General features: G+C 38.7%; 1 pseudogene; it reads right to left on the bottom strand.

Annotated features, from left to right (window-relative positions):
* Positions 1-1,251: 1,251 nt before the first annotated feature.
* LOC149179486 (nuclear transcription factor Y subunit A-8-like) overlaps positions 1,252-16,737 on the bottom strand; it is a 56,513-nt pseudogene continuing 41,027 nt past the window's right edge.

The following is a 16,737-nucleotide window of genomic DNA, read 5'->3' as shown; positions in this document are numbered from 1 at the left end:
GAGTCTTTGTGCCTCAAATTAAAACTTACAATGCATTTATCGAAGGTCTTTGCAGGATAAGTAATTTGAACGATGTCAGTTTCCTCTTGCAACAAATTCATCAAAGGAGATTGAAACCAAGCATTGAAATTTATACAATTTTAATTGAAACTCGTTTGCAGAAGGGAAGCCTTGGACATGTTACCAAGCTACACAATCAGATGGTAGAACATGATCTTCTCCTTGACATGGCTAGCTATAGTTCATTCATTAGCATACTTTCTAAGCTTGGAATGGTAGAGGAAGTGAATAATATTATCTTTCAAATGTTAGACGAAAAATTGGTTCTTACATCAACGATTTTCATTGCAGTTGTGGAGATCAACTCCCTCAAGAAAAATGTTGAACAGCTAAATAGAATCCATGATGACATTATTAGAAAAGGTATAGTATTGAATGTTGCAACCTATACTACATTGATTGAAGGGTTGTATAAAGGAGGCCAGCTGGAAGAAGCAAATAAATGGTTTAGTGAAATGCAGGAAAAGGGTTTGACTACCAAAAAAAGTAGTTATGTCAAACTTATATACGGCAATTACACCAAATACTTAAGTCTTCATTGTATTGATCATGCCATGAGATAGTTTTTGAAAAAGAGAACTACTCTTCGGTTACATGTCTAGTTCTTTGATTACCAAGCCCTCACTATGGTAATTGTGTATGCCACTGTAGTCTTAGAATATGTGCAGATAGAAACCCATCCAAACATCATAGTGTTAATCATACTTTCATGAATAAAATAATTTCTAATTTAAATCATGACATGATCAATTGTCTAACGATAACTAGCAAAGAATGATTTGCCTCTTAGAAATACAAGATGGTGTAGGTAAATATATTGACCAAACACTGAACACTAAATCACAGTGCTACTAACAGTCAACATGGTATCAGAAACATGCTTAAGTGTAGCAGGTCTTCCATCTGGTTACTTCCTTAATCAGGCTCTCAAATGCATAATGATCTGACCAAATCTGCCAACATATTTCTACATCAAACATCATCATCCCAAAAGAAACCTAAAACAGGCTGCTTTATGATATGATAACATTGCAAAACAAAAATAAATCTGCAAGCTTTAGTTCAGCTTCCTCCCCTCCTAGTACCATAAGTTTCACTTTCCTTGAACTGAACTAGCTTTCTCCCATACTCTAGTGTTATAATGATATGAAACATGATACCGAAACAAATGATAGCCCAACCAAACTGATGTCAAACTTTCGTTGGATCACAACAGTTATCTGTTGCAACCCAATTAATGCTATATATGATACCTTGCCCAATCTCTACTTCACCACTTCCATTTGAAAGAGGACTGCAACCCAATAAATGGAAATGTGAAATAGCATGGTGGTAAAGATACCCTCCATTCCCTTGAGTATACTTGTAACCTGTTCCATCAGGACATGATTCTGACATGCTTGTAACTTCTGATCTTGACAACCTTGAATTACTATGTACCTCTAAAGAATTAATATTTCCATTTTCAGACTGCAAAGCTTCAATGCTTGATGAACTAACAACATGTGCATGTTTTTCCATTTGTTAATTTCCCATCATCATCATTAACCTTTTTTGTCTCCAATGATTTTATATTTAGGAAGTACCCACCACATCCCCTTGCTCTTCGCATTGCATGAATATGACGAGATTCATGGAGATAAGGCTGAAGAGCAAACATCATAGTATGAGAAACAATACATCAAAAGACAGAAAACATGCTAGTATATCAATAACCAAATATGTTGAGATGCTTAATTTAGAAGATGAAATCAATAAAAATTTCCTTAGCCAAAAAAGGATGATAGAAAGTGCATTTGAACCAGTGTCTTGAATGAGCAGGGATTCTGACACAAGGGAGTGGTCCTTCCCTAAAAAATATAGGGAACAATGCCAACCCGGGAGCATTTTGTACATATGATTATTAGAATGTGTGTGTGTGTGGTCCTAGCAGTAGTCCTGTGAGAAAATCGGACAGAGAGGCCCTAAAATGCTCCAATGCAACATTGTTTTGAACAAACATGGTAGGTATTTGAGAAATAATTATAAACACAATTATTTCTTACCCTCCTTAGTTTGATGAGCTTATTTTCTAAATCTACTTTGGCTTGAGATTGTCAACGTCGCAAAATTCCACGGTATTGTTTAGCATTGACATAGAATGGTTCATCTTCAATCACATCAGATACTGAAATCAAATGAGTTATCTCTCCAAATTCCTCATTTTCTTTATGGGCTCATATTAATCTAGGTACAAAATAGTCTTGATGACTCAAATTTGACACGACTAGAATTATCAAGTAAACTAGTCTTTCAACACCAATGTCTGGGCATTACGAAGGTGTCAATTATAATGTAAATTGTTATGATGGATAAAGAAATCATGCATCCTATCAGGTATGGGGATCATACAATGGGATGCCTCTGCATATGATAGAGAAATGTAATCAAGTTCCACAAAAGTGACTCATTAATTGCCAGATAAGCAGTACAATTTCTTTCAATTATAATATATTACATATAGAGAATGCAAACTCCCTCCAGACAATTGTATCTTTTCTACATCCAAGCTTCAAGGCTATTAGTCGTTTTAATATTCAAACGAATTCTTATTCATAGTCCTCAGAGTCATGGCCACATGCAAACCAAATGCACAATGTACATTACAAGGCACATCATAAAGAATTGAACTAAACTAGTGACTAATATGACAACTAGAATTGACTAGTTCACCTTCTTTCAGAAACATGACTCATGATGTTAGATTGACAAAGATCAGAAGCTGAATAATCTACCAAGTATCTTATTAGAATCAAATGTTATTCAATAAAACCTCATTAGTAGGTGTAAAACTTGCCATTTATTTCAAAAGGGTGTTCCCATCTTTAGTGAGCTTAATGTATCCAATGCCTCCAACAAGCTTGTCAAAATGCACAAATCAACATCTCCTACTTATAAAACCTTCACATGAGACTACATTGTAATCTCATTAGCAAGAACAAAATTACAATGAATATACCATAAAATCTGGTACAAATGAACAATATTTCCAGTTTATTTGATGGACAAAAGCCTAACTTAGGAGATAATCAATGTTCTAAGAAATTATATTAGACAATTTGGAAGCTGTTGAGGCCTCGAAAATCGCTGCCACAACAAAGGGGAAACCACCCGGTCCGGAACCTTGAAAGTAGCTCCTTTTCCGTTGGGAATAGTGGCTCCGACTGGGGATAATGGGACCAGTTTCCCAATAATAGATAAAAGTGGGGTGGATGAGTAGCTTATGCGGTAGGATAGTGATAAGCGAATAACTAAAACTATCAGCAAAATATATAATCTAATAATCTAATCCCGGGACTTATCGCTTGGTAAAGTGTAGTGTTTGATGATCTGTACTTTAGGGCAGGCATATAGATGACTCTAACACTTAAGCATAGATGTTTAAACCATTTAAGATTGCTCTGCATAATTAGTTATGTAGAGCGATTATAGCGAATTACTACACTTAATCATTTATATCATTGATACATGCATGGGTGAAAGAGATAACAAATCACCAAAACATTCAATAGTGAAACGAAATGAAGATTCGTTGTTATATCGCATACATGCATTAAACAATAGCAAAGATAATAACACAGCAATTCATATAATAAGAAAGAACACAGATACAGATAATAGTACCATGTAAGCTGCTCGATCAATCCAGTATATTAATCACTATGTCGCAGTCCTTCCTTCAAATCAGAAAGCATTCCCAACAACAGACAGTCGTGCGCAATTGTGTAAAACAACCTTCTAATCAAAATTAAGAACCGTTGGTCGAGTTTCACAAAAGAATATAGACTGAAGCACAATAGTGCAAACTTCAGCCTTTAAGTCTATTACAAAATTTTACGACCCTTTCCAAAACAATGAAAGGGTCTATAAATACTATACTAATCTAAATATCTAAACAACTGAAAAGCTATTAAATTGGCATCAATAAATGTTTTTTTTCCATCTTTCTTGGTGATCTAGTAGTTGGCGGAAATGCTTCATTCGGTGGGTTCTTTGCCTTTACTCCTTAGCTGACATATCGCCAGCATTGGCTCTACTTCTGGTGGAGTGTTGAGACGCGAAGTTAGCTGGGCATCATATGTAGCATCCTGAATGTCGGGGATCAGGCATCCAAGGGCATCTGTTAGACACTTGAGAGCAGACCTTTGAGTATGTGGCTTCATTAGAAAGAGCCAATATGCATCAGAGGTTAAAGTATTTACTCCGGTAATTAACTTCCTTTGTTCCTCCAAGTCATGATAATTTGTTTGTTCAAGCATATCTGCTGTTGTTATGCTTCCAGGTGTGCACTTGGAGATCATGTTTGCCAAATAAAGTGTATCATTGACTAGGTCGATCATATTGCTGGCAATTATTTTACACCTGGAAGCCGCCCTTTCTGCTTTCATTACCTGAGTGTTCCATTCCGTGAAGAGTATGTCCTTGTACGCTTCATGGATTCGGGACAAATTCGCCGCTTTCCCTTCAACAGTGTCTTGCCACTCAATATAATCGGATATGGCTTCTTGGGCCTGATCTAGCTCATTTCTAGCCTTCTCTATTTGCTCACACACTGTTGTAGATATTTCGCATAATGACTCAGCCTTAGCAAGTTGTTGACATAGAAGTCTGATCTGAGACAGTAATGCACTATTTATTTGAGTTGCCTCTGCTCTGAAGACTTTCACATTCTGTGTGCTCTTGATACCTTCGAGCTGTGCTGATAGTTGAGCTATTCGCTCATCTTTCGATTTCATCATCAGCTCATTTGATGCTTTCAACTGTGACAATGCCTCCGACAATTCTTTTGCCTTCTGAGTTTCACTTTGGTTTATCCTTTGTCTTTCAGTTTGCAGTTGCTGGGTTAACAAATTGTTTTCCTGCTGTTGAGCCAGCAACTACTCTTCCACCTGTGCTGCTTTGTTTTTCGCTTCAATTACCTCTGCCTGTAATGCATATATTTCATGGTCCTTAGTCTTCAACAGAAGACTTACCTCCGATGCTTTGTCGATAGTTGCTGCAGAATAAGCTCCCGCGAATTGCGACAGCTTTGTTAAATCATCGGAGGGATCCAAATCCTCCTTCCAGACCATATTGCCCGTGACTGTTTGCTCAGGAAAGATAGAAGGTTGATCAAGCCTTCGTCTTTTCTTAGAGCGCTTAATAACGGCTCTATGCTTTGGGCTGTAGAAAATATCCAGGGAAGGAATTTCTTCCACCTGGAGAATAATTTGATCGGAAGGGTCCTTATTGATTACCTCGACATCCTGTGAAATGGGTGGGCCGCTGGTTCCTCCTAGAACCTGAGAAGAAGTGGTATCGGGCGCATCGCTTGTTTTAGAGGTGTCTGTGTCTTTGGAGCCTTCCTTACCACTGATAATGGAATCGAATTGGTTCCATTGTTTAATCAATTCAGGATCGGTGGAGGTTTGCTTATGTTGCTCTGTATGGGATTTGCTCCATTCTTTTTCTTGTTCTAACTTCTGCTGTTCTTCAAGTGCTTTTCGCTGCTTCTCCTCTTGCGCTTTCCGCTGCTGCTCCTCCAATTCCTTTTTCTGCCTATCTGCTAGTTCTTTCTTTAGTTTCTCTTCTTCCTTCTTCTTCCTCTGCTCTTGATCCTTCTGTGCCTTTTGCTGCCTTTCTATCTGCTCCTTTTTCTGCCTCTCTGCTTGCTCTTTTCTTTGCTTCTCAGCCTGCAGCTTCTTCTGCCTTTCCTCCTGTTGTTTATCCTGTTCTTCAGTTGTAACAGGAGGTGGATGTATCTCTTGCCGACCAGGCTCGCTTGAGGAAGACGCTGGGGTTGTGGATAATAAATCTAGAGGCAGAGTTTGCAACCTCTGCTCCCTAAGTTTGTTAAACTCAGTCAACGCCTCATCATTGTATTTCATTCGCGCAAGCTCTTTGGCACGGCCGATTGTATCGGCGGCGATGAACATGTCATCAAACATATCCTCTTGATGATCAACTTTTGTTAATTTCGCCTGTTCTAGGGCAATGTAGGCGATTTTATTTGGATCATAGAGTCTGTTTGAGATAGTGGCCAAGGATAAAGCTTGCATTTTTGTTGCTTCTTTTTCTGCATGCTTGTAATCAAGCAGAGTAAAAACCCCAATTCTTAAAGGAAAAGAGGGCCAACCTCTCTTCTTCTCCTCTTTGAGAGTTTGTGTGACACTCTCGGCCATAATCTGGTAGCAGATTTCCCGGGCTAACAGTTTGCCTGGGATATATAAAGGGAGGACATGCGGCCTAGCCTTACTCCCAAAAACTCTGATCTAGGTGAAATGCTCCTCTCTGAACTAGCTTGCTACGGCTGTTAAGTCAAAAGAAGCTTCATAGGAAATTCTGGGAATGGGTTTGTCATAAATAGAATAGTGAATGGGCGCCATGAAACCATTGCAAATTTGATATAAATGGTCCTTGTAAGAGGACTTCCACAATTTCTGATGGTATAAATGAATGGGTGTTGGATCTTGGGTGGTCCATCTCCAACCGAGGACATGGAACTCAGAATTAAAACACAGGGTATCCATAATGTAAGCAGTATAATAAAACGGTGGAATTTTCCTTTCTTTAACTATGGTTTTGGCTCTAAATTCACGAACAGCTGTGACCAACTTATCAGAAAGAATAGTGGCCCAATCCATAATTATACTATTGACCGCCGCTTCCATTAGGGGAACCATGTCAATATTGATATTAACGGAGTCATGTAATCCCCACAATCTACACATCATAATCCCCGCATAGTAATAGGGAGAAGCCAAAGAAACGTTGGGGTACTTACCCGAACTTTCATGCTTGTGTTTGGCTGGGTTCTATCTCCAATCTCGGAGGGGTTCGGATGGTGATTCATTTTCTTTTGCAAATTTCTCCACGAAGGCTCTGTTATAGACTAGCTCCGGTTCAGGCAAATGATACATTCGCCTCAGGTCATCAGGCTTGAACGACCCGAAAATCCTTCCATCCCTTGTATGAAAAGTTCTATCAGTGATGGGGATTTCTTCAATTGCCCAGCGCACCACATCTGTGTAAGGGAGAACCTGCTCTCTGGCCGCTATTCTGTGTAAAAAGGAGTCGGCCAAGTCTTTGAGAGTTGCATCAGACTTCCTTAGTACATCTACACTAGCCGTTCTCACTGTCACTTGCGGTTGCTCGGCCTCCCACAGATTATATGTGCCCTGCCATGTGGTCCTAGCAAGACCAGTGCACGTAGTGTCCGAGATAAGGCCTTTCTTCGAAATTGTAGCAGCTTGACCTGCAACAGGTGTTGTAGTGGAACCGGTACCCCTCTTGTGTTTCTTCCCCATCATGTTCAGGCTTTTCTCAACAAACGAACTCTACACAAATGCGAGAGAAATCGTAACATGAAAAATAATGAAGACAAAGCATAATGGGAAAGATATATATCATTTGAAGCGTGGCGATATTAATTTTCAAAAAGTGGCTGCGGATCCAATCACTGGTAAGAGATCGCATATGCATTAATGGTGTTTTTAAGGCCTGCTACCCATTAAATGACCTTTACACTGTTATTCAGCTGAATGACCCCCTAACGCGTGCAACAGATATGAAAATGCTTTAGACGCAAGTATTCGTTAATCGAAGGGGCAAAGTTATTAAATACGCATGCATTACCTTATCCTTGCATTTAACGGCATTTTGAAATCTGCGCTTTATCAACCGGATTTAAATATAATTTTAAGGCTCAAAGCAATCACTTTTCGAAAATGCCGATTACCGATGAACAATGTCGCATCGCATCGGAGGAGAGAGTTACACTATCGTTTGAAAGAAGTCCTGGCGAATGCCGATTGCGACATCGCATCGGACTGTCGTGTGAACACATTACCAGATGCATATTAAGTGATTTGCCGACCTCCGATAGCGATATCGCATCGCATCGGGGAAAAACCTGAGCGCCTTATGAGAGTGCATGGGATTCCGCCGACGGCCGATAGCGATATTGCATCGGGTCAGGGGTTTATAACTTAAAGTGTTTTCCCACAGGAGGCAGTGCCGATAGCCGATCGCCGATATAGCGTCGCATCGGGGTGTAAGATATGTGCTCTTTTTGTGTATGCATTGAATACCGCCGATCGCCGATAGCGATATCGCATCGGCAAAGACCAAAGTGCCATTTAAATGCGTCTCTCTTGTTATTGCGATATGCGATCTTGCGATCACTTTATCGCAATAACAAAAGATTGTTTTATTTTGGGAACATTGTTATTCGAAAAAGGCTTCAATTCGCAAACACATTTGATTATCATATCCTTTTCGAACAAAATCATTAATGCCAATTAATTTATTTTTTAAGGGACCCATTTCATATGTTGATTGTAAAGAAGTACAGATGATATGAAATGGGGGGTTGTTGTAGGGCACAACAATTGGCGATTCATTGGTAGAACCAGTTATCTCTGAAATTAATACAAACACTCAAGCTTTTCAAAAATAGAAACTCAATCAGAAGAAGAACTTCTAATATAACTAGATATTCATGTGTTCTGACTAAAGTGAACTTCATTTTGTCAACTTCTTCCCATTTAGTTTCAAGAAACCAAATACATAATAAGTTTCAAAAATAAGTCTTTATTGGTTGATAGTGATAAAATAGAAAACCTTCCCACATCAGCTTTTATAATTAACCCCTTTGTCATAGATAGAGCCTCTGTTGCCAGCAAACATTTATAGTCTCGACAGGGATACCTTTTAACCATAGTATTGCCCACTTTTCCATTCACATAAGAGTGTGATTAACAGAATGAATCCATAAAATGTTTTCATATTTTATTTTTCATCTGTTTTTTCTTTGAAATTAATAAGATAAAAAGCCACTGTCCTGGTTTGGTGGCCAGCTTATGACAATGCCATTCACTGGTAATAATCTAACTGATCAAGCTGGCTCGTGATGAGACCCCTTGTCTTGAAATTTCAAGCCATTACCCTGTTTTGGTAGGCAGTATTGGTAATGTCAGTTAACCTATTTTCCTATGAACATGGTAAGCAGGCTTATGATAAGACCTCTTATCTTTAATCTTTTATATTTTAGAATTACACTCTGAGTAATCATAACCTTTAGTGAATGGGGTGAACAATCTTCTCCTTAAGAGCAAATGGATGACAGGTGAAGAGTTGAAGATACTGAAAATGGGTTAGCTTCTATCTTTTAACAGATAACCTTTGGAGACTAGTTTTGAAAACAGAAAATGATTTAGAACTTTTACCTCTTGAGAGGAGTCTTCAAAATTTAGATTATAGTTTCAGAACACAAGGATATCTAGTTTCCTAGAAACTATTTCTTTTGATTGAGGGTTCTATTATCTAAAAACAAATATTTATATTATTTTTGTGAGACAGCTTCCTCAAACAGAACAAAAGGTCAATGGAGATACTCTACAGTTTTATTTCCTACCAATCCTACAAACTACGCAAATCTATAAAAGGAGAAGGGGTTACCTTCTCAATTAAAGAATTTCTTCAGGATTAGGCCATTGACGGGGAGAGAATCTCTCAACCCTGATAAGTCTTGCAATATAAAAGTTGAATGGCCTATCTTTTCACAGATCTGAAATGGTCCAAGCCACATTTTCTGAAATTTGGTATGCTTACCTTTATCTTCACGGGCCTTGTCCCATTTGAGAACTAAGTCACCAACTTGAAGTTGTTTGGAACCGGATGATGCTGATTCGAAGGATGCTTTGATGATTTTTTGATGTCTGGCATGAGTGATTCTGGCTTTTTCCCTCTGTTCTTCTAATTTGAGAATTTGGTCATGTCTAAGTTGGATAGAAGAAGAAGGAGTTTCTTCAATGTACTGTACTAGGGCTAAAGATGGAAGAACAAGATTTGTAGGCAACACGGCTTCTTTTCCATATACCAAATTGAAAGGAGAGGTCCCTATAGAAGCCTTTTGTGTTATTCTATCAGCCCATAATGCAAAGACCAAAGATTTATGCCAGTTTCTATGATTTTGTTCAACAGTTCGCTTAATGATTTTGATGAGATTCTTATTAGTAGATTCAGCTAAACCGTTTCCCTGGGGATAATAATTGGAAGAATATTTCAGTTTAAACCCCCTTTTAATAGCAAAATCATATATAGCGTTTCCCGAGAAATAGGAAGCATTATAAAAAACAAGAGCGTTTGGAACACCAAACCTGGTAATGATGAATTGGTCAATGAACTCGATAATTGCCTCTGCATTTGCCGCTTTCAAAGGAATAGCCTCTACCCATTTAGTAAAATAATCAGTAGCAGTAAGGATATACCTATGTTGTTTGGAAGATGGTGGAGTAATTTCCCCGATGATATCTAATCCCCATTGTTCAAATGGCTGTTCAATGTTGACAGGTTGCAGAGGGAAAGCTGATTTTCGTTGTCTTCCACCAGATGTTTGGCAATTAAGGCATTTTCTTACGTACTCATGGAAATCTTTAAATAGAGTAGGCCAATAATATCCAGCATGAATAATCTTGTGAGCTGTTGTGTCAGCTCCAAAATGTCCCCCAGCTGGTCCATCATGTAGCTCCTGCAAAACCTTTTGAGCTTCAGGTTTCTCAAGACATCTTAACAGGATAGAATCATAATTTTGTTTAAACAACACATCATCAATGAGAGTGAAATTCTTAGCTTTTAACCTAATGGCCCTTTTATTTTTGTAAGATAAATTTGGAGGAGCATGACCGTTCTTCAAATAAAATATCAAATCAGCATATTGAGACTCAGAATCAGTGACACTTATTTGATTGATGGATTCAATCTGATCCTCATCGCTTGATTCGTGAATGTTTGATGCTCCTGCCAATATCCTGCAAAAACCTTGGCCCCTAACAATCTTTGCTGGCTTTATTTCTAAGTCATACTCTTGAAGCGCTGTAACCCAATTGGCTCTTTTTTCACCCAATTCTTTCTGAATTAATAGTTGTCTTACCGCTGGGAAAGGAACTATAACTTTTGTGTGGGTTTTCAAAAGGAAGGGTCTATAATGTTTGACTGCTTTGAATACAGCAAAGGCTTGTTTCTCCACATCAGAATAATTTAATTCGGCACCTTGAAGATTTGAACTAAAAAATGATATGGGTGCTTCTAAGTTGTTATCATTCAGTTGTGTGAGTACTGCGGCATATGAAGTGTTGGATGCAATAGTATATAGTGTAAAATGATTAGAAAAATTTGGAGTATTCAAGGCTGGGGCATTAATTATTGACTGTTTGATAACATCAAAAGCTTGCTTTTCTTCTGATCCCCATTTGAAGACTGAATTCTTCTTGATCATTGTCTGAAGTGGTAATACAATCTGCGAAAAATCTGGAACAAATCGTTTGACAAAATTAATCTGACCCAAAAATGACTGCATTGATTTTTTGTTATGAGGGAAAGGGATTTCAGAAATTTCATTAATCCGATCAGGATCAATATAAATACCATCTTTGGATACTATAAAGCCTAAGAGTTTTCCTTGGTCAAGAGCAAAGAAGGACTTCTTTGGGTTTAGAGAAATACCATATCTTTTGCATCGCTGAAAGATCTGATTTAAGTCGTGCAAATGATTATCTCTCTTCTTAGAATACACAGTAATATCATCTAGATAGACGACTACTGATCGATTAATTAACCCTCTGAAGGCCATGTCCATAGCTCTCTGAAATGTCGCTCCGGCATTTATAAGACCAAAAGGCATTTTCTGATATGCATAGGTTCCCCATTTTGTTCTGAATGTAGTTTTAAGCTGGTCATCAGGATGTACCAGAACTTGGTTGTATCCGGAGAATCCATCGAGAAAGGACATCAATTCAGAACCTGCCACCGATTGGAGAATTTGCTCCATAGTAGGCAATGGGAAGTTGTCTTTCAAGCTTGCTTTATTGAGGTTCCTGAAATCAATACAGATTCGAATGTCGCCATTTTTCTTTCTGACTGGCACCATATTAGAGACCCAGTTTGAATGTCGGACTGGAAAGATAATCTTGGCTTTCAAGAGCTTGTTAAGTTCCGACTTTATCTGGCTCTCCAAACTTGGATGTATTTTTCTTAGCTTTTGCTGAATCGGTTTCTGATCAGGAAGCATAGGAATGGTATGCTGGATAATAGATGTATCATATGTCTTTAAGTCATCATATTTCCAAGCAAAAACCTGTTTGTTTTTTCTTAACAATTTAATAAATGCTTCCTTTTCCTTCTGAGATAGTCCTGTTCCTAAATTGATGTTTTGAGGAGACTCATTGGTTCCTAGATTTATCAATTCAAACCTAAGGGTAGAACTCTGAAGCTTTGTATTAATTACAGGTTTAAACCTGTCTTTGATATCATAAAGATCTTCTAATTTTACCACTGGTTTAGGGATCAAATTTTCTTTGGGTACTTCTTTCATCTGGGAATCATGATCATCTTCCTCAATAACTTGCTTATCATAAGATTTCTCAGAAGTTAAAAATTGCAAAATATCATCATCATGATTAAATACTCTCCAATTAGTGACATTGTCAGGAATTGAAGGTCTGAAAAGTAATTCTACAGAAAATCTATCAAGGTTGTAGTCTTCAGAAGGTAGAAGCTTTGAAGCTACATTGGCTAGTAAATCTGCGGCTGAATTTTGAGATCGAGGTATAGAAGAAATGTTAAATGCCAAAAAGTGTGAGGTAAGCTCTTGAACGAGCGATTGGTAATGTTTAAGGTGAGTCGAAAGGCAATGAATTGCATTTCTAACCTGTTTGACAATGATTTCCGAATCGCCGAATACCTTTAGATATCGTACCTCCAGGCCGATTGCTTTGTATAATCCTTGGATTAAAGCTTCATATTCGGCTGTATTATTAGTGCACTCAAACTCTAACCTACAAGACAGCATTGTCTTTTCTCCTTGCGGACTAACCAAAATGCAAGCTGCTCCTGAGCCTTCGCTGGACTTAGAGCCATCAAAATATAAAGACCAAAATAAAGAAGTATTAACTAAAGTATTTACATTTTCCTGAGCATCATTAAAACATCTGGATTTATCTGTTTGTGAAAAATTTTCAATTTGAGATGCAAAATGATTGACTGAAAAAGGAGATGGTTGGGCAACAAAGTTGCCAAAGAATGATTCGGTCGAATAGTTCCCCAAAATATTGTTATTGAATGCCACAGGTTGGTTTTCTTGCTCGAATTCAGTAACTGTGTGGGTCATATGCTTCTCACGATCGATCCTTATTTGATTTGGCTTTCCCTTGTAGGGAAGCCACATATGTGACCAATCTGTGGAAATATACCCATGTAGTTTTTCAAACCAATCTCTGCTTAAAATTAAACCATAAAATTCAGGTATGTCAGCGATTAGGATGTCAATCCTTTGAACAATTCTGGGGTCGGCTGACAACCTGATGGTTACAGAATTAATTTCTCCCACAACCTGCACTTTAGTTCTATCCAACTGTACAATATGAATGGCAGACTTCTGGGGTTCAATGTTCAGCTTAGAGCAAACTGAAGCTGGCATTATATTAGATGAGGCCCCTGAATCTATTAAACAGTTGTGTAGGTTTCTATTATAAATCTCATAAGTGAGCAGGAAGGGTGGAGTGTGAGAATTTGATTTATCTCCGATTAAGACTGAATCGGTAATTTCAACCATACCTGCGGGAGGCTGGCCTGAATCGTTGGCAGCTCTTGCACTGGGAAGGGGAATAGAGGGAACAACATTTAATTCTTTGAGAAGTAGCTTTTGCTGATGTTTCAGTTTACTAAGTTCAAACATGGTTATATTTGCCTTGGTTTTCTTCATGTCATCAACAATGTTATATTCCATTGAATCGGATACCACTAGAGTCTTGGATGTTGAAGGAGAACTAGAAGTTGAAGGCTGGTTTTGAGGAACTACCACAGGTGACTTCTTTGGGGGAACTTTTTCCTTTGCTGTAGTAGCGCCTGCGCTCCTCTTCTTTGAAGTTGCCTGGGCGGGTTCAGGAGTGCTTTTACTTCTTGTAGTAACCAGAAAGGCTTCTTCTTCCTTCTCCATATCAGAGTTTGGGAGTATAAAATCCCACATTCCGTGGCATTCAGCTACTTCTTCTTCATCATCGGTCTGTGAAGGTGTTTCCTCTTCCTCTTCTTCTTGGTCCGAATCAGCGTTAGATATAACATTAGGTGGCTTTGATTCGGTTCTCTTAAAAGTCCTAAATGGTCTTTTGCTTGAAGTTTCGGCCACCTGCTTTTTAATCTCAACCATTTCATTAGACAATGTTTTAAGGACCTTTTGTAAACCTTCCATGTCATATGGGTCCTTCGGGGTTTTCTTCTTGGAATCTTCTTTGAACGAGACTTTTTTAGCTTTTCTATCTTCTAGAGCAGCTTTCTTTTCAAGAGCATTGATGCGCTTTTCAACGGCAAGTGCCTCTCTCATATTTTCAGCTAAGGTAGGTTTGCCAGCCCTGTCTACAAAAATGGCTATGTTGGCAGGTAGGGCAGTGATGTACCATTCGCTTCGGATTTGCTCACTTGGTTTAGAAGCGGTAGGGATTTTATTCAGTAGTTTATTAAATCTGGCATTAAACTCCTTTATTGGTTCCCTGTGCTCTATTCTCAAATTGGAGAGGTCATTTATTAAAGTTGCTAGGGACCTATCATCTCCATATTTGGTGAGAAACTGCTCTTGGCATGTATTCCAACTGGTAATCGAACCAGAGGGTAAGGAAAAATACCAGGATCCTGCTGATCCTTGTAAAGTGTAGGGGAAAAGTCTTACAACAACATCTTGCTCTGTCACTCCTTTTAGGTTAACTGCTAACATGAAGTTGTTGATGTGTTCTTCAGCCTGGATCCCATCATCTGGATTGAATTTAGGCAACCATTTTTTGGGGTCATTGGGTAGATCATGCAATGGTCCAGGCATGTTGACTGCTCCTGGCCTAGTCCATGGATCTGCCATTATAATGGCGACAGTGGTTGGGACTACTGCTGGGATTCCGGATGTGTTGGAAAGGGTTGAAGATGAGGAGTGAATAGATTGGGATATTGAGGCTTTTGTTCCCTGGTGAACGACAATTTGTAATGGAGGAGTGGGTGGTTGACTTTGCAGATGAGGAGATGAAATGGAGGATGTGGAAGAAAAATCCCCAGTATCAGATCCTTCAGTATTTTTCTTTGGCTTTTTCCTTTTGGGTAAAGGAAACTCAGTTGGTTCAATACCAAGTTTTTCACTCTGAAGTCTGGTAAGAGGATGAGTGAGGTTGAACTGCGAAGTCGCACTGCTTTCTGATATCTCAGATTTCTGTGGTGAGATCGAGAAGCTCTGAAGTTTATGGATTAGAGACTGGACTTCAGGAGATTCAAGACTTAGCTGTTCTGGGATATGATGGGATTGAGCAGTGGTGGTAGATTCCTCTTCTTCTTGGTTATGGGCTGGCGAACCAGCATGTAATTGAGAAGAACGAGGAGATTTGGAGGGAGAATTACTCTTAGAATGACTTGCCGATTTGGGTCTGCTTGCCATTCACAGTCAGGCCCTCCTTCTAGCGCCAATTTTGTTGAGGCCTCGAAAATCGCTGCCACAACAAAGGGGAAACCACCCGGTCCGGAACCTTGAAAGTAGCTCCTTTTCCGTTTGGAATAGTGGCTCCGACTGGGGATAATGGGACCAGTTTCCCAATAATAGATAAAAGTGGGGTGGATGAGTAGCTTATGCGGTAGGATAGTGATAAGCGAATAACTAAAACTATCAGCAAAATATATAATCTAATAATCTAATCCCGGGACTTATCGCTTGGTAAAGTGTAGTGTTTGATGATCTGTACTTTAGGGCAGGCATATAGATGACTCTAACACTTAAGCATAGATGTTTAAACCATTTAAGATTGCTCTGCATAATTAGTTATGCAGAGCGATTATAGCGAATTACTACACTTAATCATTTATATCATTGATACATGCATGGGTGAAAGAGATAACAAATCACCAAAACATTCAATAGTGAAACGAAATGAAGATTCGCTGTTATATCGCATACATGCATTCAACAATAGCAAAGATAATAACACAGCAATTCATATAATAAGAAAGAACACAGATACAGATAATAGTACCATGTAAGCTGCTCGATCAATCCAGTATATTAATCACTATGTCGCAGTCCTTCCTTCAAATCAGAAAGCATTCCCAACAACAGACAGTCGTGCGCAATTGTGTAAAACAACCTTCTAATCAAAATTAAGAACCGTTGGTCGAGTTTCAAAAAAGAATATAGACTGAAGCACAATAGTGCAAACTTCAGCCTTTAAGTCTATTACAAAATTTTACGACCCTTTCCAAAACAATGAAAGGGTCTATAAATACTATACTAATCTAAATATCTAAACAACTGAAAAGCTATTAAATTGGCATCAATAAATGTTTTTTTTCCATCTTTCTTGGTGATCTGGTAGTTGGCGGCAATGCTTCATTCGGTGGGTTCTTTGCCTTTACTCCTTAGCTGACATATCGCCAGCATTGGCTCTACTTCTGGTGGAGTGTTGAGACGCGAAGTTAGCTGGGCATCATATGTAGCATCCTGAATGTCGGGGATCAGGCATCCGAGGGCATCTGTTAGACACTTGAGAGTAGACCTTTGAGTATGTGGCTTGATTAGAAAGAGCCAATATGCATCAGAGGTTAAAGTATTTACTCCGGTAATTAACTTCCTCTGTT

The sequence above is a fragment of the Pinus tabuliformis genome, chromosome 4_1, assembly GCF_031772625.1.
Source record: "Pinus tabuliformis cultivar Carrire ecotype Pingquan chromosome 4_1, CPIR1, whole genome shotgun sequence".
Lineage (NCBI taxonomy): Eukaryota > Viridiplantae > Streptophyta > Pinopsida > Pinales > Pinaceae > Pinus > Pinus tabuliformis.
The sequence above is the reverse complement of the archived record's forward strand: the minus strand, read 5'-3'. Positions and strand labels throughout refer to the sequence as shown.